We start from the raw sequence: 27,918 nt of genomic DNA, 5'->3' as shown, positions 1-27,918 counted from the left end.
AGCATCTTTGGACAGAAGTGTTCTACTGGTTCCTTCTATTTTACTCACTTGTATCCTATGTATTTCATTTTGATTTCAGAATATTATGAAAGTAGTAAGGCCTTTCCTGCTCCCAAGATGTGACATGCCCTGTTAGGAACTGTGGACTTTAGAAACACTAAATTGTTTGCAGTTCATTTGCAAACATCAGATTGTCACCTGTCCCCTTGCTTTTGGTCATGGTCTCCCTTCCAGCTGGACTACATCTATCTCCATCAACAATCTCCTGACAAACTTTAGGCATCCCCATTACTGGAAAATGTTCTCTGATCTCTTGGTCCCAATAGAGTGAGCTGCTCCTCTCCTGGTTGCCTGCAATATCACATACCCATTCTTGACACTCTGGATCATACTATATTAATCTGTACCATATTACACAAATGCAGCTATCTCTATCTTTAGTCTATGAGCCTATTGTATATGATTAATATAAGTACTGACTTCTAACTCCAATGCATGCAAGGACTTGAAAGAATGAGTTTTTGTGTGTGTTGAGTTCACACACAAAGTTTCCATAGCATTTCACATATTGCTGCCTAATAATGCTAGGAGATAAATAGTATCATATTCTACTGATGCTTACTAATTTTTTAATAATAAATTCATAATTTGGGGGGTGGGGTTGACATTGAAATCACCAAACTATTATTTATGAATCTTTCTGCATCTTTTTTGGGGAGGACACTTGCCTATTTCCAGTCCTCTGGTATGTCTCCCATCCTCAATATGAAGTAATGAGAGCTTGGAACAAGATGGTAACTATGAACACGGAAAGAAAGAAATGGCAACGAACAATAATCACATGAGCATCAGCCTTGCTCATGCCGGAGGAAGAAGAAAGGATAAGAAGGACACACAGATGGTTGCAAAGCACGGCCCCTGACAGCTTTCTGGGATAAGGAGACTGATCTATTTATTTGGCAAAAACCTGCTGATAGCTTTGGTCTCTGGAGACAAAGGGATGTTATTCCAAGCAGAGGCCAGAGGAGCAGCATGAACATCAGTGATTTACCCTGAAAGAACTGGCCAGGAAACACTAGGGCCTTGAGAGCTAAGGTTGGACACATCCCTCTCTTTTATGTGTTGCCCAGAGTCTCCTTCTCTTCTCGAAAGCTTTCATCTAGCTGAGTGCTACTCACCCTTTTTGGGTCAGACAAATATTTGTGTAGAGCTTTACAGTTCATGAGGTCCTTTTACATATATTGTCTCATCAACCGTATGCAATGGAAATGCATTCCCATTTTATAGTCAAGGAACCTGAACAGTAGTGAGGAGCAGAATTAGGAGTTGAGTAGAGGGATTGTAATCCTATATTTACTCAATGTCTACCATTCAGCACTGAATCAGGTTCTCTAAGAGACAGAGGCATAAGACATGGCCTTTTGACCCCAGGGGCCTATCATCTTTGGAGGGAAACAAACAAAATACATCAGTTGATTAGAGAATAAGTGTGCATCTGATATATATTTACTAATATATAGTTAACAATATGTCAATATAGAGAGTCATAAAAATCTGCCACATTAAAATCCAGTGTTCCATTTGCAAGAAAAATCTTTTAAATATTTATTCTGGCTGAGTGGCCAAACACAGAATGTACAGAACTAGAGCATCTGTGAAGATTTTATAGGACCTCTAGACTTTTTATTTGACTATATAGAACCTCTATCTTGAGAAACTGAATTTCTTCACTTATAAAAATGAAATATTTGGGGGCATATTGCCAAATAAAGCATATACATAAAATAAAAGCTCCATAAATTCAACATGGTTGTAAAAAAGGGAAAAATAAGCATGTTTTTAAAATAATATCTATCTTATACATTTTAGGCTGAAATAGGAAGATAGAATGCCTGGTGTGTATGGCAGAAATATAATATTAGAGATTCCTGTTCATTGACTTCCTTTTGTATTGAAAATACAGTATTTAATAAAGGAGAAGGAAATAAAAATGTATTTCAAAAGGAGTAATGTAGTTCTCCTAAAGGAAATCACTTTGACCCTGATTTAAAACGATTAACAGAATGTGGATCTTCTCTAAGGATCATATTTTGCTTTTTGAAGATTGTTTTTTCCAAGCAGAAGGTAATTAGAATTTTTAGAGTCTTGTGTGTGGAGCAATAAAAGGGGGTTCAGTTTTGAGATTCTTCTCAAATTAACACTCTATCCCCACCCTAGTACCTCAGTCCTCCACAAAGCTACAGTAAAATAGGCTTCAGTTTTAAAGACTTTTTACCAAATACCACAGTGTTTACAAACAAAACCATTTTTTTCTTATTTTGTCCTTAAAAAAATGAAAAACAGCTTCAAATCACTCTTCCTAGATTATTCGTACCAACATCTTCCTTCAGCTTTTTGCCATCCAAGGGGAGTTCTCTATTTCAGTCAAATAGCAGACTCTGAGTTGAAAGAGCTCTAGTACAAACAAGAACAAAGGAGGGAAGGTTCTATTTTAAAAGGGCTCATGTTAGAGAGGGAGCAGATAATTCATTTTATTTTATTTGTTAAGTGAAGTTATTATTTTCTTCTTCCACAGAGGCTGTAATGCAGACTATAGGAAACACAAATGTGTAAGAGGCCTATGTCTAAAAGAAGACAGAGTCATCAAAGACACCCAGTTGTATGTGGGAGTCATCACTGGGGGTTGAATTATCAGGCCAAAAACAACTGGGCATGGCTCAGTTTCTGGAGCTGTTTCATGTCAGGGTTAACTCCCACTTCAAAGAAACCCAGCAGACGGGAAATGAAAGTTCAGGACATCTTCCTTTGAATCTGTTTTCAAAATGGCTCATGCAGTTTGCTGGCTGGTATCTTGGAAAAGCGTACTTCAAGGTTCATCATTATTATTTGCCTTTTATCAAGAGCCAATAATATGCACTGAAGATGCACGTGTACATATAAACTATTATTCTTCACTTATGAGGTTGGCGATGATAACACTGGTATCCTTTTGGAAGAATATGTCTAGAAAACTTGATGAGTGACCCACACACATCCTCAATAAGACTAGACCCAAATCAAGTAGTTGGAAAAGTTATTAATAAGAGATGAGACTTTCATAGGGAGACAGACCACCAGGATCTGGATACAAGTTCACAGAAGGGAGCAAATGAGCATTTGAAGGAAAAAAGGAGGAAAACAAAGACACCTCCTTCCTCCTTTCTGCTCCTGTTTAGTCAAATAGAAATAGGCAGATTGTCCCAACTGAACCATCTGTGACTTCTTGGTAAACAGATCTTCGTCTTGTAAAGAAAATTAAATCTCTCTGAGCAGCTTCAGACTCTGATCCTTGGACTTCTGATCCTCAGATTTGTGATGGTTTGAGGTTAATCTATTCTCTCTGCACTGCCACAGATCATGTCTCTACCTGCTAATCCAGATTTAACTAGGCCAGTGAGCATGAGAGTAAAAACAGGGGTCATCTTAATGGTTGAAAATCAGTTTTGTCCAGCCCTAGCCTAAACCAACTAATTTTGAAGTTACCAGGAGGTATCCCATAGCTCAGTAAAATAAAATAAGCACATAAAACAGCTCTCTGCTCTTCCTGGGAGCAGAGACCCTCTTACTTACTCTTTTCTTGCAGATATTCTAATCCCACGACACTTCTTTCTCCACTTAGTCCAGTTCTGTTCACAAACAGCATCTCCATTCTGGGCCCCAACAGCCACTAAAGCAAAATGGGGAAAACCATGATGATTCCAACGCTAACAGAGTCCCAGCAGGCTCCTTGATGATACCACTTTGGTTTTCCAAGGGGTCCTGCTATTATTATTTTGCATCACTGAGTTAACTTTTTTTCCCTTGTCACATTCTTTCATGTTAAAGATTTTATAATGTTAATTTTTCACCTAAATTTTTAAACATTTAATTCTCATGGTTCAAAAATAAAAACATACTAAAAAGTCTATAGTAATAGTTTCTCACTTATTAAACAAAATACTTAATTTTTTTTAAGATTTTATTTATTTGAGAGCGAGCAAGCACAAGCAGGGGGAGAAGCAGAGAGAAAGGGAGAAACAGACTCCCCACTGAGCAGGGAACCCGATACAGGGCTCCATCCCAGCACCCCAGGATCAGGACATGAGCTGAAGGCAGACACTAACTGACTGAGTCATTCAAGTGCCCCTCGCCCCATTCTCAATCTCTTTATCCAAGGCTAATGGTTCTGTTTAGTTCATACCCGACTATACATCCCACTGTCACTCCATCAAACTACTGTCAGTTTCTTCTATGTCTATATAGTTTCATTACACAATAAACTTACTATTTTCTCCAAAAAAATAGCATACTTTCTACAAAATTTCGAATTTGTTTTTAAAGATGTAAATTATATATTTTCATATCAAACTAAGAATTCGCTCATTTTTTATAGCTCCCTTTCACCTATTCAATGGGTACACCATCGCACTAGTCACCTCCATAGGGACATAAAGATGGATTATAGTCTTAACAGTTATTGGGGAGAATAATTCAGTTATTGCATTATTTTACAGTTGTTTAAGTACATTATTAATAGCCCAAATATTCAAATAGAACTTTGGAGCTAAAGGATATATGGATTTTTTAATGTCTATTAATATTGTCAAATTGTCCTTCATGGGAATTGAGCTAATTTATTTATACCTAAAGGATATATGGATTTTTAATGGTTATTAATATTGTTAAATTGTCCTTCATGGGAGTTGAGCTAATTTTATACTTTTTCAGAAATATAGCAGAAGGTCTATTTCCCCACAATGTTATTATCGGAGTATGAGGTCATCAACTTTTGGATTTTGGTCTAGATAAAAAATTAGCAATATATGTTTCATTACCATTTTAATTTCCATTCTCTTACATGAGTGAGATTAAGTCTCTTTTCATCAGTCTTAAAGCCATTTGTTTTGGATGTCTATATTTTTTGTCTTTTAGGGGCAGGGATTATTTTTCCTCATAAATTTTTGGAGTTCTTCAAATATGGAAATTAGCTTATTTTTCAGAAATATGGGTTGCAAGTGTTCTTTCTTGGGTTATCATTTGCCTCTAATGCTTTCTCCCCCATGCATTTTTATTTTCATGTATTTGAATTTGCCAAACTTTTCTTTTATGACATCTGGATTTTGATGCAGAGGTGTGAAGACTGTTTCCATTATAGAGTTATAAAGGAATTCTCAGATGTTTGTTTCTAATAGTCTTATTATAATGTCATTTGGACTTTTTCCTTTCATTTTGTCCCATTTCTGGGTCCATTGTGAAATACTAAATTCTCATATAAATGTCAGCTTATTTTTGGACTTCCAATTTTTTTCATTGTCTTTCTAGTCGTGTTTTGTAATGTATTTTAATATCTGGTAGAGTTCATTCACATTCATTGCTCCCTTTTAAAAACTATTCCTGAAAAAAAAATAAAAATAAAAATAAAAACTATTCCTGGCTATTTGTTTTATCCTTCCAGTGAGTCAGATTGTATCATCCCAAACAAACAAAACAATAAAGAAATCAAGAATTCTTTTGTCTGTGGATGCCAAGTTTTCCCAATACTATTTATTTTATTGATTTTAACTGAAGTATAGTTGACATACAATGTTAACTTTAAGTATACCATAGTGATTCAGCAATTCTATACATTATACTATGCTCACAAGTGTAGCTACCATCTGTCACCATACAATGCTATTAAAATACCATTGACTATATTCACTATGTTGCACCTTTCATCCCTGTGACTCATTCATCCCATAACTGGAAGCCAATACCTCCCAATCCCCTTCACCCATTTTGCCCATGCCCCCACCACCTTTCCCTCTGCCAACCATTAGTTGGTTCTCTGTATTTTGGAGTCTGTTTGGTTTGTTTCTAAGATTCCACATATAAGGAAATTCATATGATATTTATCTATCTGACTTCTTTCACTTAGCATTATATCCTTCAAGCCCATCCATGTTGTTGTAAATCTCAAGATCTCAATCTTTTTTATGGCTAATATTCCCCTGTAAATTCCCTGTACCATTAATTGAAGAGACCATCCTTTTCCCTTTTGGTGCCCTTATCAAAGATTAGTTCTATTAGTTCCATATATGTGTGGGTTTGTTTCTGGACTCTAAATTCTGTTCCATTGGTCTGTGTGTCTGTTTTTATGCCAGTACCATATTGTTTTGGTTACTTTAGCTTTGTGACATAGTCTGAACTCAGGAAGTGTGATTTTGTTCTTCTTTCTCAAGATTGCTTTGGCTATTCTATGTCTGTGATTCCATGTGAATTTTAGGATTGATTTTACTATTTCTAGGAAAAATTCCATTGACGTCTTGATAGAGGTTTCATTGAATCTGTACATTTCTCTGGGTTGTATAGAATTTTAAAAATATTAATTCTTCCAATCCATACACACACACACACACACACACACACACACACACACAGGATATTTTTCCATTTATTTGTGTCATCTTCAATTTCTTTCAACATTTTATAGTTTTCAGTGTACAGGTCTTTCAATTCCTCAGTTAAATTTATTCCTAGGTACACTATACTTGATATTATTGTCAATGGAATGGTTTTCTCAATTCCTCTGATAGTTCATTGTTAGTGCATAGACAACTAATTTTTGTATTATTTTATATCTTGCAACTTTACTAAATTTATTAGTTTTAACATCCTTTTATTGGAGTCTTTAATGTTTTCTCTTCTATATATAAGATCACGTCATCTGCAAACAGAGGCAATTTTATTCTTCCCATTTTATTCTTTCCCATTAGGACGCCTTTTATATCTTCGTCTTATGTAAGAGCTCTGATTAGAACCCTCAGTGCTATGTTAAATAGAAGTGGCTAGAAGGTGCAGCCTCATCTTGTTCCTGATCTTAGAGGAAAGTTTTCAACTTTTCACCAAATAGTATGATGTTAACTATGGACTTCCCACATGTAGCCTTTATTATGTTGAGGTACATTCCTTTTACACCTAATTTGTTAAGAGATTTTCTCATAAAAAGGTGTTGATTTTTGTCAAATGCCTTTACTGTATCTATTGAAATGATCAAGTGACTGTTATCCTTTATTCTGCTAATATGCTGTATCCCACTGATTTCATATGTTCAACCATCTTGCATCCCACTTTATCATGGTATCTGATTGTTTTAAGGTACCGTTGAGAAAAATGAAATTGAACCTCTATTCTTCACCACTGACAAATCAACTCAAATTGGATTAAAGATTTAAATATAAGATCTGAAACCATAAAACTTCTAAAGTAAAATAGGAACAAAGCTCCTTGACATTGTTCATAGCAATACTTTTTTTGAGCATGACCTTAAATACAGACAAAAAAATACTAAAATAAATGGGACTATATCAAGTGAACAAGATTCTGTGCAGCAATAGAAAACAACAAAATGAAAAGACAACCTATGACATGTGAGAAAAAAATTTCAAACCATGTATCTGATAAGGGGTTAATACCCAAAATGTGTAAAGAACTCCTATAACTCAGTAGCTGCCCCCCTCCTAAATCTGACTACAGGAGAGCAAGGGACCTGAATAAACATTTTCCAAAGGAGATGTACAAATGGCCAAAGGTATATGAAAAGGTGCACAACATCACTAATGATCAAGAAAATGCAAATCAAAACCACAATGAGATATCACCTTATACTAGTTAAGATGATTGATATCAAAGAGACAAGGCTGATGAGGATATGGAGAAAAGGGAACTCTTCTCCAGTGCTGGTGGGATTGTAAACTGATGCAGCCTTTATGTAAAACAGTATGAAGATTCCTCAAAAATTTAAAAATAAAACTAGCATTGGATCCAGCCATCCCACCTCTAGGTATAAAGTGAAAGGAAATGGAATTACTACCTTAATCAAATATCTGCACTCCCATGTTTTTTACAACATTATCACAAGACCAAGATATAGAAACAACCCAAGTGTCTGTCAATAGATGAATGAATGGATGAAGAAAATGTGGTGTATATATCTGGATATACAATGGAATAATATTTAGCCACAAAGAAGAAGGAAATCCTGACATCTGCAATAACATGGATCCATCTGGACAACATTATGCTAGGTGAAATAAGTCAGAGAAAGACAAATACTGAATAATCTTATTCATGTATGGATCCTAAAAAAAAAAAAAAAAAAAAAAAAAAGTCAGTCATACTAACAGTAGAATGATAGTTGCCAGAGGCTGGCAAATGGAGAGATGTTGGTCAAAGAGTATAAATTTTCAGTTACAAGATGAATAAGTTTTGATGATCTAATGTACAACATGGTAACTATAGTTAATATTATATTTTATACTTGAAACTTGCTAAGAGTAGACCTTTGGTATTTTCACCACCAAAAAAGTGGTAACTATGTAAAGTAATGGATGTGTTAAATTGTGGTAATCATTTCACAGTGTATTTCAAATCACATTGTATGCTTTTAATATATACAGTTTGTTAATAATAGCTCAATAAAATTGGGGAAAAAATCATTAACTACAGTGATTATTTAAATATACACACTAGATAGGGATCCCTGGGTGGCTCGGCGGTTTAGTGCCTGCCTTTGGCCCAGGGCGCCATCCTGGAGTCCAGGGATCCAGTCCCACGTCGGGCTCTCGGCATGGAGCCTGCTTCTACCTCCTCCTGTCTCTCTCTCTCTCTCTCTCTATGTCTATCATTCATAAATAAATAAATAAATAAATAAATAAATAAATAAATAAATAAACAAATATTTAAAAAAATAAATAAATATACGCACTAATATAGGGAGAAATGACAGGTGTATGATATCCAAGCATGGTTTTTCCATTTTCCCAAGTCTTCTGTATCCTAAAATAGCATTTTTAAGTTATTTTCACATAGAAATACAATATTTTTAAGGTTATATTTTTAACATTCCATTGCTTTTAAAACAGGATAGTAACTACTCTTCCATTTATATATATATAAATATATTTTTTATATGTCTCATATATATAAATGTAGTGTTAAGTATATTCACATTGTTTTGCAATAGATCTATAGAACATTTTCATCCTGCAAAACTGGAATGCTATAGCCAATACCTCCCATTACTTTTTAAATTTTATATTGTATATATGAACAGTTAATACCTGCATTTTGTTTTATTTTCCATTTCACAAGCTTCCTAAATTCTTTCATTGTTTTTAATAGTTTTAAATATGATCATCTCTGCCTTCTGTAGTATATATTACATCTGCAAATAGTGAGTTTTATCTCTTCCATGAAATTTTGCTTACTTCTGATTTTTTTCTCTTGTCTTTATCTTGGCTATTATCTCCAGTAAAATGTTAAATAATAGAGGTGAGGGTGGACATCCTTATCTTGTTCCTGACTTTAGTGGAAAGTTCATTAAGATATATTTTATTATGTTTACAGTATTTAGTTTAGCTTATTTTATTGATGTTATTTTTTAAATTCTAACTGTGGAAGATGCTAAGCCTTTTTAGTATTATAAGTTATTTCTTCTTAGATATTTTAATATGATAGATTATATTAACAGATTTCTTATCACTAAGCCATCCTTACTTTCCTATAATAATTCCTCGTGGTCCTAGCGTGTTACTCTTTTAATTTGCTTAAGGATTCTGTGTTTATTTTGGACATTTGGACATTGTAATTCAAAAATGAAATTGACTTGTAAATTGGTTTTGTACAGTCTATCTCAAACTTGGGGTCATTTTCCTTCTTTTTCTATGTTCTGAAACAGAACATAGAAAAAGTTATGAGTTATGTGCCTTTTAAAGGTTTACTTGAATCACCCTATAAAACCTATAAAGTCATCTGAGCCTGGTGCTTTAGGTGGGTTGCCCCATGAAACCTTTCTCTCCACCTCCCTTATTAAACATGAATTTTTAAATTTTCTTTCTTTCCCAGAGTCAGTTTTGGTAATATATTGTCTTAGAAAATGATCCACTTTACTCAGTTGTTGTTTCCATGTTTCCAATGAAGAAACTGAAGCTAAGGGACCTGCACTGGTACAGTGAGGACTTCAGGCCAGATCTCTCCTCCTTATGTACATTGTTTACATTACCAATGTGGTTTTAAAGTATGATGCTGTTTGAACTGTAATGGTGCATGGGAGAGGTGATTAGGATCGAGGCAGGTTAGAGGACAGGGAGAAAAGGGCATTCTGGTAATGCAGTTAGCAGGAATACTGACACGATTCTGACAGTGAGTGGACAAGGGCACAACATTAACTGTGGTATACATATATTCAATGAATAACAGAAATATAAACAGCTGGAAAGAGATTCCTGAGGTCAAAAAAGTATGGGGCATATTTGGAGACAGCATTATGTTTTAGAAAAGGAAATCATTAAAACTTATTTTTATTTAAATATATTAATAGTAGGAAAATGAAAAGCTGGAAAACAGTGTTTTCTACCAACAATTTCAACCATTTTTTCCTTTTTCAAAAGCCAAAAAAAATTAGAAAAGAAAATTTAATTTGCAAGTTTTTTCAGTCATTTATATCTCTAATGGAGAGATAAATAGATCCACTCAATAGCAAACTTAAAAACCACAGGAAGTCCTAATAGGGAAATATCCTTACAGTAGGCCATCTACTAAGTTCTTTACTAGTCACATGTATTTTGGAGGAAATCTACAGTTTGTACATAGCATAAATCTCAGAATTGAAGAAAAGTTCTCAAATCTGTGGAATGACTTGACAGATATAGGAAGAAAAGAGTTCCTCAAAGAAAAAGCTGCTAACACCAGACTCAATACCACCACAACAGAAGAATAAATATGCTCCCAGGAGAAACAATTAAGGAATTCTTCAAAATAAATCATATAATGAAAAAATAATTGTTCAAAAGAATGAGAAAAATCCATACAAAATCAGAATAATTAAAATCTACATGAAGGAGGCTTTTAGAAGTTACCTAAGTTACCTAAATTATACAATTTCAAGGTTCTATTCTCATCTCTAATACATTAGTACATTTATAAAGCTCTGTTTCCTTTGATATTTTCCATTCTTCTGCTTCAACACATTTCTTTCTTTAGAGCACACATGATATTCTGTATCTTATAAGATTTATTTTTTTTAGATTTTATTTATTCATGAAAGACACAGATATAGGGAGGCAGAGACATAGGCAGAGGGAGACGCAGGCTCCATGCAGGGAGCCCAATGTGGGACTGGATCTCAGCACCGCCGCATCATGACCTAAGCTGAAGGCAGACGCTCAACCACTGAGCCACCCAGGCATCCCTACCTTATAAGATTCAAACTCAAAGAGAATCCAAGAATGTTTTTCCTTTTCAACTGTTGCTTAAAATAATTTCTAAGGAATGAATTTCTAGAATCATGAATGCTTGGAAGAAGTTTCTAGAGAAAAAAACTCAAGGATTGCTTAGCCAATTTCAATACTAAAGCATAAAGCACAAAATATAATATATAAAGTGAGTTAATCTTCCACAAAGGAGGAAAATGTGTCACAAAGAATAAAGGCTACAACCAGATACGGACTAAGGACCGAGGGTTGAAGTTAGATTGGAAGCTCATATTTCCTTTTCTCCATTTATCAAATCAAGTCAATTCCATGTGTCTGATTTCAGGAAATTAAGAAAATTCAAGACAAATTAGAATAATTTCCTTTGGGAGAGAAAATCTTTGAGCCAGAATGTAGCTAGCAAAGGGCATATTTTCAAGTCCAAGGTCTGGCACTTACAACTACACACAATTCTAATCATATACATGCTAGTAACAAGGAAGGGGTTCAATCTATTTCATAATAGAGGTGATATAAGTTATTTATTGATTCCTGATGAAATCGCCTACAATATTTTCCTTTTGCTCCATTGGAAAGGACTGTAATTACATGGAAATCCATGATAATGTATTAAAGATCTCATGTCGCTGCTCTATAGAGCACTTAGAATGGAGTAACATTACGCCACACACAGCAATTAGAATGCAACTAATTAGTGTCACTTACTGGGAGAAGCAACTGATTAATTATGTTTAGACATTGCTGCTGAGAGAAAACTCAGAGCCTACAGCTTCTAAATTGCATGCTCTGCCATTCAGCTAATAGAACACCTCTGCTAGCTCCATAGTGACTGTGTATTTAATTCAGCCTCACTCTCTGGCTGATACAGGCACCCCTGAAGTTCTGCACTAATGCTATGTTCATGAAACGACCATACATCAGGATTACAGTGTACTTTTCCCTCTATCGCATTAGGAGAGTAATTAGTGAGGCAGCTGCACAGCTACAAACTTCCAGGCTCCACTCGGTGGGCAGTAATATATTTCATCGTCATAGAAACAATATCCTAGCACCTTCAGAACATCAGTTTGGAAAATGAGAATTGCTCAAGGAGTCAAAGGAAGAGATGTGAATACTTTTGTCAGCTTCTGTGAAGCTATTATAGCAAGAAAGCATTTTGAAAAGGGCCCAATACCTCATGCCCAAATTTTGCCAAGTCCTCGTTTACTCTCAGATATCTAGTCCTGCTTCCCTAAATTGAATCTGATAATTGCCTCTTCTCGATCATCTCCATGTTTATGCCACACCAGGGTGGGAAGTGAGGCCAGATGGTTATTTGAAAGTGTCTCAGCCTGGTTTGCAGAGTTTCCTTGAAGAAAAAGCTGCTAAACACCAGAATCAAAACAACCACAATAGAAGGACAAATATGCTCCCAGGAGAAACAACTAAGGAATTCTTCAACATAAATCATATAGTTAAAAATAATTATTCAAAAGACTAAATCTACTCCATTACATTTCTATTTAAATCTAAAATTTGTTCCTACAGCTGCTAGGGAGACCATTCAACTCCACTTCTGCTGTGTGCAAGAGCAGCAGAGGAGGATCCAAGATAAGCATCCATTCCTTCCATATCCACTGAGTTCTATCTACAAAGCATGGGGTGAGTCCTAGAGCCTCTCTTATGAACTGGGCCTGACCCAAAGAGGGAGGACCTCACTGGTCTGAATTTTTAGGCTGACAATTTATAATATCAACTGCTACATCCTCTCTTTTTTAATTCTTCCTTTCTTCTCCCTCTGGCACTGTCCGGTTCCAGGTTTCTGGTGGCTTCCTTCTATACTATCAATTATTATAGGCCCATCATCTCCTATTTTAACATGTAGAGGATTTATGTTGGAATATTATTAAAATGCAATGTAGCTATAGCTAACAATACTGTATAGTATACTTGTAATTTGCTAAAAGAGTGTATCTTGAGTGTTCTCACTGAAGGAGGAGGAGCGGGAGGAAGAGGAAGGCAAAAGAAGAAGAAAAGAGAAAATGGTAGCTATGTGAGTATGTTCATTAGCTTCATTGTGATGATTATTTCACAATGTGTATCAAAACACCAAATTGTACACTCTAAGTATAAACAATTTATCAGTTACACCTCAATAAAGCTGAAAAATATGCAGATTCTGATTGTGTAGGTTTTACATTTGGCCCAAGGTTCTGTGTTTCTACCAAGTGCCCATGTCCTGTCAATGCAGCTGGCTGCCAACCATGCCTTGAGTAGCAAGCTTCTACGTGATCTTATGTCTAGTTTCTCCCCTTCTAAAACACCCTTAGTATTACATTTGGATTAATTTCTTTGAAGTTGTATTTTATGAAATGTGACACCAGAGTTTTCTATAGTAGAATCAGATCTTATTTCAGACCTGATTAGTCATAACTTCTTAGAATGACATCCCCGAATCTGCATTTTTTTAACAATCACCACCATGGTTCTCATGTACCCCAAAATTTGAGATTTGCTATTATAAGGTAGAATCCAAATCAAGTTATTTTCTCTTTCTAAAACATTTTTAATGGTCTCTTACTGCCTACTGAATAAAACTCCAAGTTTCTTATCTGACATTCAACTTTTTGCATTTTCTATTCCCCATGACTTTGCCATGCCAGTTCCACATATTTAGAAAGAAACTGACATAATAAAAATGGTAATAACTATCATTACTGAATACCTCATTTATCTCATTTAACCCACTGAAATCTCATCATTCATGTGTAATAATTTATCTCATTTCACTCTCTTAACCCTTTGAGGGAGGTAATATTTCTTGCTCTTTACAAATGACAAATCTGAATATCAGAGACAGTGGCAGGTTTATTAGTGTGATGGATTAAAAAACTCATGTTGTTTTCAGTCTCCCATATTTCTAAACCTGGAAAGTCACCTGAATGTGCTTTATAAATGTTTCACTCTCAAATAATCATTTGTATAGCAAACAATTAGCAAAAAGTTAGGGCCATTTCTAATGCATACAATGAATGTTGGACATATATCCTAGGCAAAAGGAAGAGTTTTTTTGTACTGATGAAGCAAAGTGTTTCTACTTCTCCCTTTTCTTTCTAAAACTCTATTAAATTCTGCTTGTAATGTTCTAGCTCTCAGAATAACTCTCCAGACTAGTTGCAATAGTCTTTATAAAATATACAGGCCATGAATCCATTGTAAAAATTTAAAACCATCTGTGTATTGTTCATCTAACACAGAACATATTTATTTGTATACCTCATGTACATTCCATTGTCATAGAATATCAGCTAATCATAAAGAGCTGTTGGTGAATTTAAAGTAATATTTAGTATTGTTTACAAAAGACATTACTGGATAAACATAAAAACTATTTTAATATGAGACATGAGACTGAATTTGGCCAGTTGTTACATTAGCACTTTGTAAATGGAGTGTATAAATCAATCATCAAATGGCATGTATTAAGACTCACAAGCATATGGTGCTATTTGAGGCATTGCATGAATAAAACAGACACATCTCTGTGATGTCCATCCCTAAAATAGAAAATGTGATATGGCAGAGGAAGAACAAGAATAGTTTTGCATGCCTTAATGTAATTGTCCCATTTGTCATTGGATTAAGGAAAAGAGAGGACAATTTAACACAAAACATTACTTTCTGTGGGAAACAGGGATTGGGAGATTCAAAGAAAAATTTTCTACTAGTAATCTAATTTTTCTAGTAATCTTAGAAAATATGTGTGTCTGCATATTAAGTGGATGTCATTAGTATCAAGTTAAGGATTTTTCAATGGTAAGCTAGTGTTCTGTTTTGATTTTCAAAATAAATTAGGAAAGCAAATCAATAAGAAGATCGGAAATTATTTCTTTAATACCATATAAATAAAACCAAATCATCTCTGTAATCCAAAAAGAAAGAATCCTCACAAGTATCTTTTTAATTTTTAATTGAACTATAGTTGATACAGATTATATTAGTTTTAGATTTACAACATAATGATTCAACAATTAAGTGCTTTATGAAATGCTTGCCATGATAAGTGTTGTACCATCTGTCACCATCTAAACTTATTGCAGTATTATTGACTATATTCTCTATGCTATACTTTTTATCCCTTGTGACTTATTTTATAAATGGAAGTTTGTACCTCTTAATCCTCTTCACCTATTTCACCCATCCCTCCAACCTTACCGTTGGCAACCATTAGTTTGGTTCTCTATATTTTTTAGTCTGTTTCTCTCTGGATTTTTAGATTCCATATATGTGAAATATTATATTATTTGTCTTTCTCTAAGGATACACTCTAGGTCCATCCTAGTTGTCATAAATGACAGGATCTTATTCTTTTTAGAACTGAGTAATATCCCATACACACACACACACACACACACACACATCATCATCATCATCATCTTTACCCATTCATCTATAGATGAACACAAATTGCTTCCATATCTTGGCTATTATAAATAATGCTGCAATAAACATAGGGGAGCATCCTCCCATGAATTTTAATGACAAGTCTGGTCAACTAAGTCACAGTCTCATATCTGAATGTACACATCAAAAAATGCAAGTTATATGTAACATCATAAAACATATGGGGTACAACAGTAAATTAAAAGTAACAATGATAAAAACCAAAGAAACAGTTACTATACTACTGCTAGTTTAAATTATTTTCTACCTTCTTATTAGCCATATTGCATACCACAGGTATGCATATCATACCATATTGCAAAGCTGAGAGGCAATATGCTCATTTCTTAAAATATTATGCTGCTCCTTATAGTTCTAATATTGTTCTAATATTCCATATTTGTTTTTCCATAGAATCTTCTTATGAGTATTTCACCTTAATGAAAAAAGAAAATGAGTTTAAGCCGCTACTTTAATGGCTGAGACATAGTTCATTATTTTAAAACTGCAGAGTAAAACTTTCCACGTAAAATATTTTTTGGACATTTGACTAATGCTTTAGACTCAGGATTTTTTAAATTCAGAAACAACATATCCCTGTATGTCTATCCCCTCTATAATAGAACTTATTTACTCTAGAAATTGAGAAATTTATTAGCATCCAGATTTTCAGTCACTAAAATAAAAAATTCAAATATATATGTTAAAATAGCATTAAATATTATAGGTCCAAACCTATTAAGATTCTTTGTTATCCAAGAATAGGCTATTGAAACAGGTTATCTAAGCATGAATCGTAACCTTCCTTAGAGGATACCCACTCCCTCTCCTGTTCCAGATCTAGCTATTTCTGTAACTCATTCCTGATAATTAGGAATATGTCTGTCAAGCCACTGACAAAGATGATCCAGCCCCATCATTCCTTCTTATTCAAAGTAGTGAGTTTTCTCTGGCCATAGATATTAAATTTCACAACTAATAAAAAATATCTATATTAAAAACAATACCCCCAATTTCTATTTTTCTAACTATATGTGCCCTATTGAAGCCAGGTACTACCTTCACTCCCCACCCCCAAATCCATAGACATCCATCACTTCTCTCTAAATCTTTAATCTGTCCTCCCTCCTCTTTTCTTTCTGTCTCCGTCCCTTTATTCTCACCTTCCTTTCTTCCTCCCTCACATCAACTCATACTCCTTTTAGATTTTAAATATTTGATGATATCTTTTTTGAAAACTGTCCACCACTAATAATTTAACAGCTGATTGTAATTGTCTCATAATTGTACATGGACCTATAAGAAATCCTATTCGAATAAATTGACTTTTCAAGCTGACAGCTCTGGGCCATCAAAATTTATTTTGGTTTAAGGCATCATTCTTTAGAGGAAGACCATTCAGGAATTTGCCATTAAAAAAAATAGAATTAGGAAATCATGTTAACATGTGAAAAGGAACCAGAAGACTATTCTCTTTGCAATTCTTTTCACTTTGCTACAAATGTATGTGTACATATAAATGAATATAATGACATATAGCGTGACCTGCATGACAGTAGTCATGAAAGTAATAGTCAACTTAAGATATCAGAACCTTGGTGGCCATTTAATAGAGTCTGACAGGAATTATAATGGTATCCACACATGTACTCAGTTCTTATTCACCCTGAACCCCACTGGAAGTTACTCTTTCCAAACAAAATACATAGAATATTATTGTAGTAGCTTTCAAAGTATCAGGAAAGGACAGTCCTATTGCTCTTGAGTGACTTGCAGCAGTCATTTTGTATTATGAACATCCTTGGAACTATCTCTGAGAAAGCCTAAAAACTTTTGCAATCATAAAAAATAAAAAAACCTGATACAGAGAAATAACTCCTCTGCTATGGAACAGAGTGGGACCCAAATAAATAGACAAGTAATTTGGAAAATAAGAGACAAGACATTTGCACTGGACCAGCATAGATGATGCAAATTCATATGAAAACTCTACTATATATTATTTATAGGTTGTTTTATTTATTTATGGTTCCAATAAGAGCATGGACTCTAGAGTAAAACAGTCTTAATTTAAATCAATTCCCCACTACTTATAGCTCTGTGACCTTGGACAAATTTCTTAACCCCTCTTAGCCTCCATATCCTCATTTTTTAAATGGAGATATAGAGGCAAGATGGTGGAAGAGTAGTGGTCTTCCTCTTGTCCCCTAAATATAGCTAGATAACTTTCAAACCATCTTGAACACCTATGAATTCAACCTGAGATATAAAGAAAGAACAGCTGGAACACTATAAACAAAAGTGACCACTTCTTGCAAGGTGTATTTTGCTTGGGTTGTGGTTGATATTTTTGACTCTCCTCACTCATATAGCCATTCTCCACTGGACAAAATGACTAGAAGGAAGAATTCACCACAAAAGACAGGACTATAAGTAATACTGTCTGCCACAGACCTAATGGGTATGTATTTGAGTAAAATGTCAAAGGTAGAATTCAGGATTATAATTATAAAATTACTGGTGCCTCTTGCAAAAGGCATTAAAAGATTCTAGACCATCTCTTACTGCAGAAGAGATCTAATCAGGCCAAAATTAAAAATACTTTAATGGAGATGCAGTCTAAACTGGATGCAGTAACAGGTAGGGTATCTGAGGCAGAAGAGAGAGTAAGTGACTTAGAAGACAAGTTTATGGAGAGAAAGGAAGCTGAGGAAAAGAGAGAAAAACAACTAAGAGCCCAAAAGGAGAGACTATGAGAATGAAGTCATATGTTGAGAAAGAATAACATCTGTCTTATTGGGATTCCAGAGAATATGGGGAGAAAGAGAAGACCATAAAATATGTTTGAACAAATCATAGCTGAGAACTTCCCAAATCTGGGGAAGGATACAGGCATTCATATTCAAGAATAGAGAGGATCCTCCAAAATCAACAAAAACTGATCAACACCTTGACATATAACAGTGAGGCTTGCAAATTTCAGAGATCAAGGGAAAATCCTAAAAGCAGCTCAAGATAAGAGATTACTAATTTATATGGGGAGAAATATCAGATTAACAGCAGACCTCTCCACAGAGACCTGGCAAGACAGAAAGTGTTAGCAGGATATATTCAGGGTACTAAATGAGAAAAACATGCAGCCAAGAATACTTTATCTAGCAAGGCTTTCATTCAGAATAGAAGGAGAGATAAAGAGCTTCCAGGATAGAAGAAACTGAAAGAATATATGACCACCAAACCAGTTCTGCAAGAAATAGTAAGAGAGACTCTGTAAGCAAAGAGGGAGCCCAAGGAAACAATCTGCAGAAACAGGGACTGAATAGGTAATATTATGACACTAAATTTATATCTTTCAATAGTTACTCTGAACATGAATGGGATAAATGATCCCATGGGATAAAAGACACAGGATATCAGACTGGATAAAAAAGCAAGACCCATCTATATGCTGTCTACAAGAGACTAAATTTAGACCTAAGGACACCCCCAGACTGAAAATGAGGAAGTGGAGAAATATTTACCATTCAAATCATCCTCAAAAGAATGCTGCGGTAGGAATCATGATATCAGATAAATTAGATTTCAAACCAAAAATAGTACTAAGAGATGAAGAGGGACACTATATCATACTTAAAGGGTCTATTCAATAAGAAGACCTAGGAATTATAAATGTTTATACCCGTAATATGGGAACAACCAATTATATCAACCAATTAACAATTAAAGGGACACATAGATAATAATACATTAATAGTAGGAGGCTTCAACATGGCACTCTCAGCAATGGACAGATTATCTAAGCAGAAGAATACCAAAGAAAAAAGGGCTTTGAATGACACACTAGACCAAATGGATTTCACAGATATATACAGAACATTCCATCCTCATACATCAGAATATACATTCTTCTCAAGTGCACATGGAACTTTCTTCAGAATAGACTATAGACTGGGTCACAAACCAAGTCTCAACTGATACTAAAGGTTGGAATAATTTCTTGCATATTGTTAGACCACAATGCTTTGAAACTAAAACTCGATCACAAGAAGAAATTTGGAAGGAACTCAAGTGCTTGGAGGTTAAAGACCATCCTACTAAAAAAATGAATGGGTCAACCAGGAAATCAGAGACGAATTAAAAGTTTCACACAAACTAATGAAAATGAAAGCACAACTGTTCAAAATCTTCAGGATATAGCAAAGGTGGTCTTAAGAGGGAAATACGTTTCAAAACAAGTCTCCCTCAAAAAATTGGAAAAATCTGAAATACATGAGATAAACTTACATCTAAAGGAACTAGAGAAAGAACAGCAAATAAAGCCTAAACCAAGCAGAAGAGGAGAAATAATAAAGATAAGAGCACAACTCAATGAAATAGAGACCAGAAGAACTGTAGAACAGATTGACAAAACCAGGAATTTTTCTTTGAAAGAATTAAAAAGATAGATAAACCCCTACCAGACTTATTAAAAAGGAAAAAAAAAGACTCAAATTAATAGAATCATGAATGAAAGAGGAGAAATCACAACCAATACCAAGGAAATAGAGATGATTTTTAAAATGTATTATGAGCAACTGTATGCCAACAAATTAGGCAATCTGAAAGAAGTGGATGCACACCCCAAAACCAACAAATCACCAAAACTTAAACAGGAAGAACTAGAAAACCTGAATAGACCAATAACCAGAGTGGAGATTGAAGCAGTCATCAAAAACTTCCCAAGAAACAGAAGTCCAGGGCCAGATGGCTTCCCAGGGGAATTCTATCAAACATTTAAAGAAGAAATAATACTTATTCTACTAAAGCTATTTCAAAGGATAAAACTGGAAGGAATACTTCCAAACTGATTCTATAAGGCCAGCACTACCTTGATACCAAAACCAGACAAAGACCTCACCAAAAAGGAGAATTACAAACCAATATCCCTGATGAACACGGATGCAAAAATTCTCACCGAAATACTAGTCAATAGGATCCAACAGTACATTAAAAGCATTATTCACCACAACCAAGTGGGATTTATTCCTGGGATGGAAGAGTGGCTCAACATTCATAAATCAATCAACATGATAGATCACATTAATAAAAGACAAGAACAATATCATCTTCTCATTAGTTGCAGAGAAAGCATTTGAGAAAATACAACATCCATTCCGGATGAAAACCATTCAAAGTATAGGGATAGAGGGAACATATCTCAATATCATAAAAGCCATCTATGAAAGGCCCACAGCAAATATTCTCAATGGGAAAAACTGAGAGCCCTTGCCCTAAGATCAGGAACATGACAGAGATGCCCACTTTCACCACAGTTGTTCAACAGAGTACTAGAAGTCCTAGCTTCAGCAATCAGACAACAAAAAGAAATAAAAGGCGTTCAAATTGGCAAAGAAGTCAAACTCATCCCCTTTGCAGATGATATGATATGTATATAGAAAATACAAAGATTCCACCCAAAACTGCTAGAATTCATATAGCAACTTAGCAATGTGGCAGGATAAAATCTGCACAGAAATCAGTGGCATTTCTATACACTAACAATGAGACTGAAGAAAGAGACATTAAGGAATCAATTCCATTTATGATGCATCCAAAACTGTAAGGTACATAGGAATAAACCTAACCAAAGAGGTAAAGAATCTGCACTCTAGAAACTACAGAACACTTTTGAAAGAAATTGAGGAAGACACAAAAAGATGGAAAAACATCCCATGCTCATGGATTGGAAGGATAAATATTTTGAAAATATCTATGCTACCCAGAGCACTTTACATATTCAGCTCAATCCCTATCAAAATACCATGGTCTTTCTTCACAGAGTTGGAACAAATAATCTTAAGATTTGTATGGAACCAGAAAAGATCCCAATGGCCAGATGAATGTTGAAAAAGAAAAATCAATGCCGGGGGCATTACAATGCCAGATTTCAAGCTGTATTACAAAGCTGTGATCATCTAGACAGTATGGTACTGGCACAAAAACAGACACATAGATCAATGGAACACAATAGAGAACACAGAAATGGACCCTCAACTCTATGATCAACTCATCTTTGACAAAGCAGGAAAGAATATCCAAGGGAAAAAAGTCTCTTCGATAAATATTGTTGGGAAAATTGCAGAGCCACATGCAGAAGAATGAAACTGGACCATTCTCTTACACCATACACAAAGAAAAACTCAAAATGGATGAAAGATCTGAGTGTGAGATAAGAATCCATCAAAATCGTAGAGAAGACAGGCAACAACCTTTTTGAACTTGGCCACAGCCACCTCTTTTAAGACACCTTTATGAAAGCAAGGAAAACAAAAACAATAATGAACTATTGAGATTTCATCAAGATAAAAAGCTTCCGCATGGTGAAGGAAACAATCAACAAAACTAAAAGACAACCTTCAGAATGGGAGAAGACAAAGAGCTAGTATCTAAAATCTATAAAGAACTTATCAAACTCAACACCCAAGAAAAAAACAATCTAATTAAGAAATGGGCAGAAGACATGAAACAGACATTTCTCCAAAGAAGACATGGCCAACAAGCACATGAAAAAATGCTCCACATCACCTGCTATCAGAGGAATACAAATCAAAACCACAACGAGATACCACTTTACACTGCTAAGAATGGCTAAAATTAACAAGACAGGAAACAAATGTTGGCCAGCATGTGGAGAATGGGGAACCCTCATGCACTGTTGGTGGGAATACAAGCTGGTGCAGCCACTCTGGAAAAGACTGTGGGGGTTCCTCAAGAAATTAAAAATAGAGCTACCCTACAACCCAGCAATTGCACTACTCAGTTTTTACCCTAAATATAAGATGTAGTGAAATGATGGGACACCTGCACCCCAATATTCATAGCAGTAATGTTCACAAATAGCCAAACTGTGGAAGGAGCCACATGTCTTTCAACAGATGAATGGATAAAGAAGATGTGGTCTATATATACAATGGAACATTACTCAAACATCAGAAAGGATGAATACCTACCATTTACATTGACATGGATGGAACTGGAGGGTATTATGCCGAGTAAAGTAAGTCAATCAGATAAGACAATTATCATGTGGTTTCACTCATATGTGAAGTATAAGAAATAGTGAAAAGGACCATAAGGGAAGTGGGGGAACTGAGTGGGGAAAAATTAGAGAGGAAGACAAACCATGAGAGACTCCTAACACTGGGAAACAAAGGGTTGCAGAAGGGGAGGTGGGTGGAGGGATAGGGTAACTGGGTGACAGGCACTGAGGAGGGCACATGATGAGATGAGCACTGGGTGTTATGCCGTATGTTGGTAAATTGAATTTAAATAAATTTTTAAGAAAATAAAATGGAGATAGTAATACACAGTACCTATAAAATTGAGAAGCATAGATGCTATTATGTGATTGTACTTCATTTTTAAACTTTGTACCCCTCTGATGAACTTCTGGAGTTTGTTAAAAGTTCAGGTTTATTCAATGAAAAAACATCATCTGAGACAACACATCACAGATGTATGTGCAGACTGATGGGAATGAATCAATATACCACATCCATTGTAACTTCACACAGCACATTGAACACATATACTATAAGAGCTATATGTCATTTATAATGTCTTTTCCAGACAGTAGGATACCTCTGTGTCTCATAGGTGGTTTGTAAAGGTTAAATGGATTCAGGTGTTGAAAGTGCTTACATATCAAGACCATGGTGAGCATTACGTAAGTGCTAGACATTATTGTAATTTACATAGAAGGATGGACTTAGTTTTATTCCTAATTGTGGCTTTAATCTTTTTCTCATTCTATATGAAGTCACACATTAAAAAACCTCTCCAGATGGCACCAGTGGTTGAGCGTCTGCCTTTGTCTTGGGTCATGGTCCCAGGTTCCTGGGATCAAGTCCCACAGTGGGCTCCCTGTGGGCAGCCTGCCTCTCTCTGCTTATGTCTCTACCTCTCTCTGTGTGTCTCTCATGAGTAAATAAATAAAGTCTTTTTAAAAATAAAAGACCTCATCAGGACTCGTTATACAAGTGTATATGGACTGGTATATCCACTGACTTTTGCAATTGTCATTCTAGGGGCCAGAATGGTAGATCACATGAATGGTTCATTTTATATAGTGCTACCCTAACCAAGCATATTTTCCTCTGGGTATCAAATATGTTATCATTGTATAAAATACCACTTTCTATTAAGATGATAAAAAAACAGAAGTTCTGTTCCTTTAAGTAATACTCTTTCCAAGAGGCATTTAGTTGCTTGTTCAAGGAAAGTAACTTCTAAGCTGTTAACCAGAGAACCAGATGAATTATCCATTGTCTATCGGTAGACTCTGTTACATTATCTGGAGTCTATTGGTAGACTATTACATTAGTGATACAAAGTGTTATTAAGCAAACCATTATGTATTAGGTATACATAAACACATGTGAGATTTATTATGTATACCTAAACACATGTGAGATTGCCTTCAATCATACTTTTAGAAGGTTCCTCAAGGTGTAAAACAGGTAAAGAATGACCAAGTCTTCAATGAGTGACCTTTATAGCTGCAAAAACCACTCCACCCTGAATCAATAAAGGCAAAGAGGTCTGGAAGGCAAAATGGACAAAAGCATGACTGGACTACAGGTCAACCTGGCATATGTAGGACTCTACCTTAACTAACATGGTCTTTAATTATCAGGGATAAGCTGTTTGTGGTGAGTTTTATAGTGACTAAAGAATAATTTTTTACTTTACTATGTATCTCCAGAGACTTATCAGAGGATGTAGTGAAAATGTTAAGACTAGCTAAGTATAAAGCTTGTCTTCCAAAGCACATCCTATGGATAATCTCCTTAGCCTTTCTAAGGAAATAGCCACCTAAATTCAAAGTTTGAAAATCTAAACACCCTGCATTCTAAATACCTGTCTTGGAGATGTATAGGGCATATTGATATCAAAGGGTCTGATAAATTTTATTGTGGAGAAACCTAATTTTGTGTTACTCAGAAATTTCCAATAATATTTGACAATGGAAAATCTCTGTTCATTTAACAAATTTTTATTTATTCATTGTTGTTCCATGGAACAGGTTTGGAAAATACTGCTGTAGAAGAGAGCTTGCAGAAGTCTCCTTTAATCACTGAAGGAACACCAATGTTCAGAACAGCGGGAACTAATTAATACTGCCTTAGCTGCCTTCGCTTCAGTTCAGAAATGATCCAAGAATCATTGTTCACCTCAAGCCTTTTCTTCCTTTCAGCTGCTACCCTTCATATCATGCTCATTTGGCTTTGTGCCTAGATGCCACTACTTTTGCTCAGTCTCTTGGGACTGAAAACTTGACTTCAGACTTTCAGATTGGAAGTTCCACATGGAAGGAGCTTGGAAATTGCATTTTGTCCTAACAACAAGAGCTAAACAGACTGAAAAATGAGCTATTCCTTGGTTCCATAAGAGGGAGAAAACACAAGGCAAACTGCTGCCCCCATGGTTGAAGAGTCAGACAGAAAAACTGAGAGTAATGGCTTAGCAGAGCAGAGACCCAGGAGCAGAAAACTTCACCAGAATCAGTGCTGGGGTAAGAAAATCTGATCTGTAATTGATAAATTGCTGGAGACTCAGTGTGGACAAGTTGGAGAATGAAAAACTCCAAAGGGACCCAGTCATAGAGAGGTCCCTTCAATATTGAGATTTATTTCCAGGAGCTAGACTAGATTTCCATAGTAAATATCAGAGAAAAGTCACCTCCAGTTTCTGAAAGGGGAAGAGGAAAAGAAACCATTCTGAAATATGCCAGAGAACTCCATTCTCCACAAAGCCTCTCATCAGGGGAAACTAGTTAACCAGAGCCTAACTTTCTGGGGTATTATCAGAGCCTAACTAACTAATCTGGGAAAAGAAATACCTGACTACAGCTAGCTCTAGCTTTCCAAGGGGGAGCAACTCCAGACCACTCTAGCTATCGCATCCTACCTAAAGTGGGGGCAGGGGGGTAGGTACTGAGAAACACTTGTGAAGTTCACAGTCCAAAGGCATAGCTCACTAAAAGACTGAGACCTAATCATAGGACTATTAATGTTTCCCCTTCCCCATACCTCACCACTACATTGCTAAAAGCCTATTTACAGCAATTCCTTTTCCTAGCACATCATGTCTGGCTATCAAGAAAAAAATCACAAAGCATACAAAAGACAAAGTACAATTTGAAGAGGAAAAACAAGCATCAGAACCAAACATGTCAGGGATGTTGGAATTATCAGATAGGAAATTTAAAGCCACTGTAATTAATATGCTAAGGGCTCCAATGGACAAAGACAGCATGCACAAACCAGATGGGCAATGTAAGCAGAGAGATGGAAATTCTAAAAAAGAACCCAAAATAAATTCTAGAGATCCAAAACACTATAACAGAAATTTTTTAAAAAATGCTTTCGGTAGGTTTATTAGACTGGACATGACTGAGGAAAGAATCTGAACTAGATAATATACCAACAGAATACTTGAAAACCAAAAAGCAAAAAGAACAAACATGGAAAAAACAGAATATCCAAGGACTGTGGAATAACTATGAAATATGTAACATACATGTAATAGGAATGCCAGAAGGAGAAGAAAGACAGAAATGAAAAGAAGTTTGAAATAATGACTGAGAATTTCCCCCAAATTAATGTCAGATACCAAGACACACATCGGGGAAGCTCAGAGAACACCAAACAGAATAAATGCCAAGAGAAAAAGAAAAAAACTGTATCTTGGCATATCATTTTCAATATATAGAAAATCAAAAATAAAGGAAAATTTTGAAAGAAGCCAAAAGAGAAGAGGGTAAAACACCTTAGAAAGGAACAAAGATGAGAATTGCATCTGATTTCTCCTCAGAAACCATGCAAGCAATTAGAAAGTGGAGCAAAATATTTAAAATATTAAGAGAAAAAAACCCATCAACCTAGAACTCTGTACTCTGCATAATTATCCTTCAAAAGTGAAGGAGAAATACTTTCTGAAACAAAAACTGAGGGAATTTGTTGCCAGTAGACAAAGGAAAAAAAAAAGAGCATTGAAGCTGGAATAAGTGAGGTAAAATAAAACCTTTACTTTTCTTATTCTTAGTTGATCTGACAACAGTGTGTGTGCGTGTGTGTGCACACGCGCGTGCACTTATATATAAGTGAAATGAAGTATAGCAATGACACAAGGAACAGGAAGAAGGAATTAAGATTATCTTGTTATTATAAGCTATTGACTCTACCCATGAAGTGATATATTTTTATTTGAAAGTGGACTTGAGGGCTGCCCTGGTGGCTCAGCGGTTTAGCACCACCTTCAGCTCAGGGCCTGATCCTGGAGACGGGGGATCGAGTCCCACGTCGGGCTCTCTGCATGGAGCCTGCTTCTCCTCTGCCTGTGTCTCTACCTCTCTCTCTCTCTCTCTCTCTCTCTCTGTCTCTCATGAATAAATAAATAAAATATTTAAAAAAGAAAGTGGACTTCAGGGGGTGCCTGGGTGGCTTGGTCAGTTAAGTGTCTGCCTTTGGCTCAGGTCATGATCTCAGGGTCCTGGGATCAAGCCCTGCTTCTCCCTCTGCTGGTCCCCCTACTTTTTGTGTCAAATAAATTTTAAAAAAAGAAAGTGATGCACATGAGAAAATGCTCTGCATCACTGGCCATCAGGGAAATACAAATCAAAACCACAATGAGATACCACCTCACACCAGTGAGAATGGGGAAAATTAACAAGGCAGGAAACAACAAATGTTGGAGAGGATGCGGAGAAAAGGGAACCCTCTTACACTGTTGGTGGGAATGTGAACTGGTGCAGCCACTCTGGAAAACTGTGTGGAGGTTCCTCAAACAGTTAAAAATATACCTGCCCTATGACCCAGCAATTGCACTGTTGGGGATTTACCCCAAAGATACAAATGCAATGAAACGCCGGGACACCTGCACCCCGATGTTTCTAGCAGCAATGGCCACGATAGCCAAACTGTGGAAGGAGCCTCGGTGTCCAACGAAAGATGAATGGATAAAGAAGATGTGGTTTATGTATACAATGGAATATTACTCAGCTATTAGAAATGACAAATACCCACCATTTGCTTCAACGTGGATGGAACTGGAGGGTATTATGCTGAGTGAAGTAAGTCGGAGAAGGACAAACATTATATGTTCTCATTCATTTGGGGAATATAAATAATAGTGAAAGGTAAAATAAGGGAAGGGAGAAGAAATGTGTGGGAAATATCAGAAAGGG

The 27,918-nt window shown here is 35.6% G+C and overlaps 2 long non-coding RNA genes across 6 annotated transcripts in view; one reads left to right on the top strand and one right to left on the bottom strand.

Moving 5' to 3' along the window:
- The window catches only part of LOC144296974 (uncharacterized), a 65,833-nt gene extending 53,732 nt beyond the window's left edge, over positions 1 to 12,101 (bottom strand). Inside the window, exons 1-2 of the long non-coding RNA XR_013363947.1 lie at positions 11,976 to 12,101; positions 3,610 to 3,706 (exon numbers count right to left, since the gene is read on the bottom strand). This is a non-coding gene — a long non-coding RNA (uncharacterized LOC144296974). The remainder of the gene's footprint in view (positions 1 to 3,609; positions 3,707 to 11,975) is intronic.
- Positions 1 to 27,918, top strand: part of LOC144296973 (uncharacterized) — a 333,399-nt gene that overhangs the window by 280,379 nt on the left and 25,102 nt on the right. For all 5 annotated transcript variants that reach the window (XR_013363944.1, XR_013363946.1, XR_013363943.1 and 2 more), the window contains one exon: positions 24,757 to 25,245. This is a non-coding gene — a long non-coding RNA (uncharacterized LOC144296973). The remainder of the gene's footprint in view (positions 1 to 24,756; positions 25,246 to 27,918) is intronic.

Source organism: Canis aureus, chromosome 25 (genome assembly GCF_053574225.1).
Source record: "Canis aureus isolate CA01 chromosome 25, VMU_Caureus_v.1.0, whole genome shotgun sequence".
Classification (NCBI taxonomy): Eukaryota; Metazoa; Chordata; class Mammalia; order Carnivora; family Canidae; genus Canis; species Canis aureus.
This window is presented reverse-complemented; position numbering and strand designations above follow the sequence as displayed.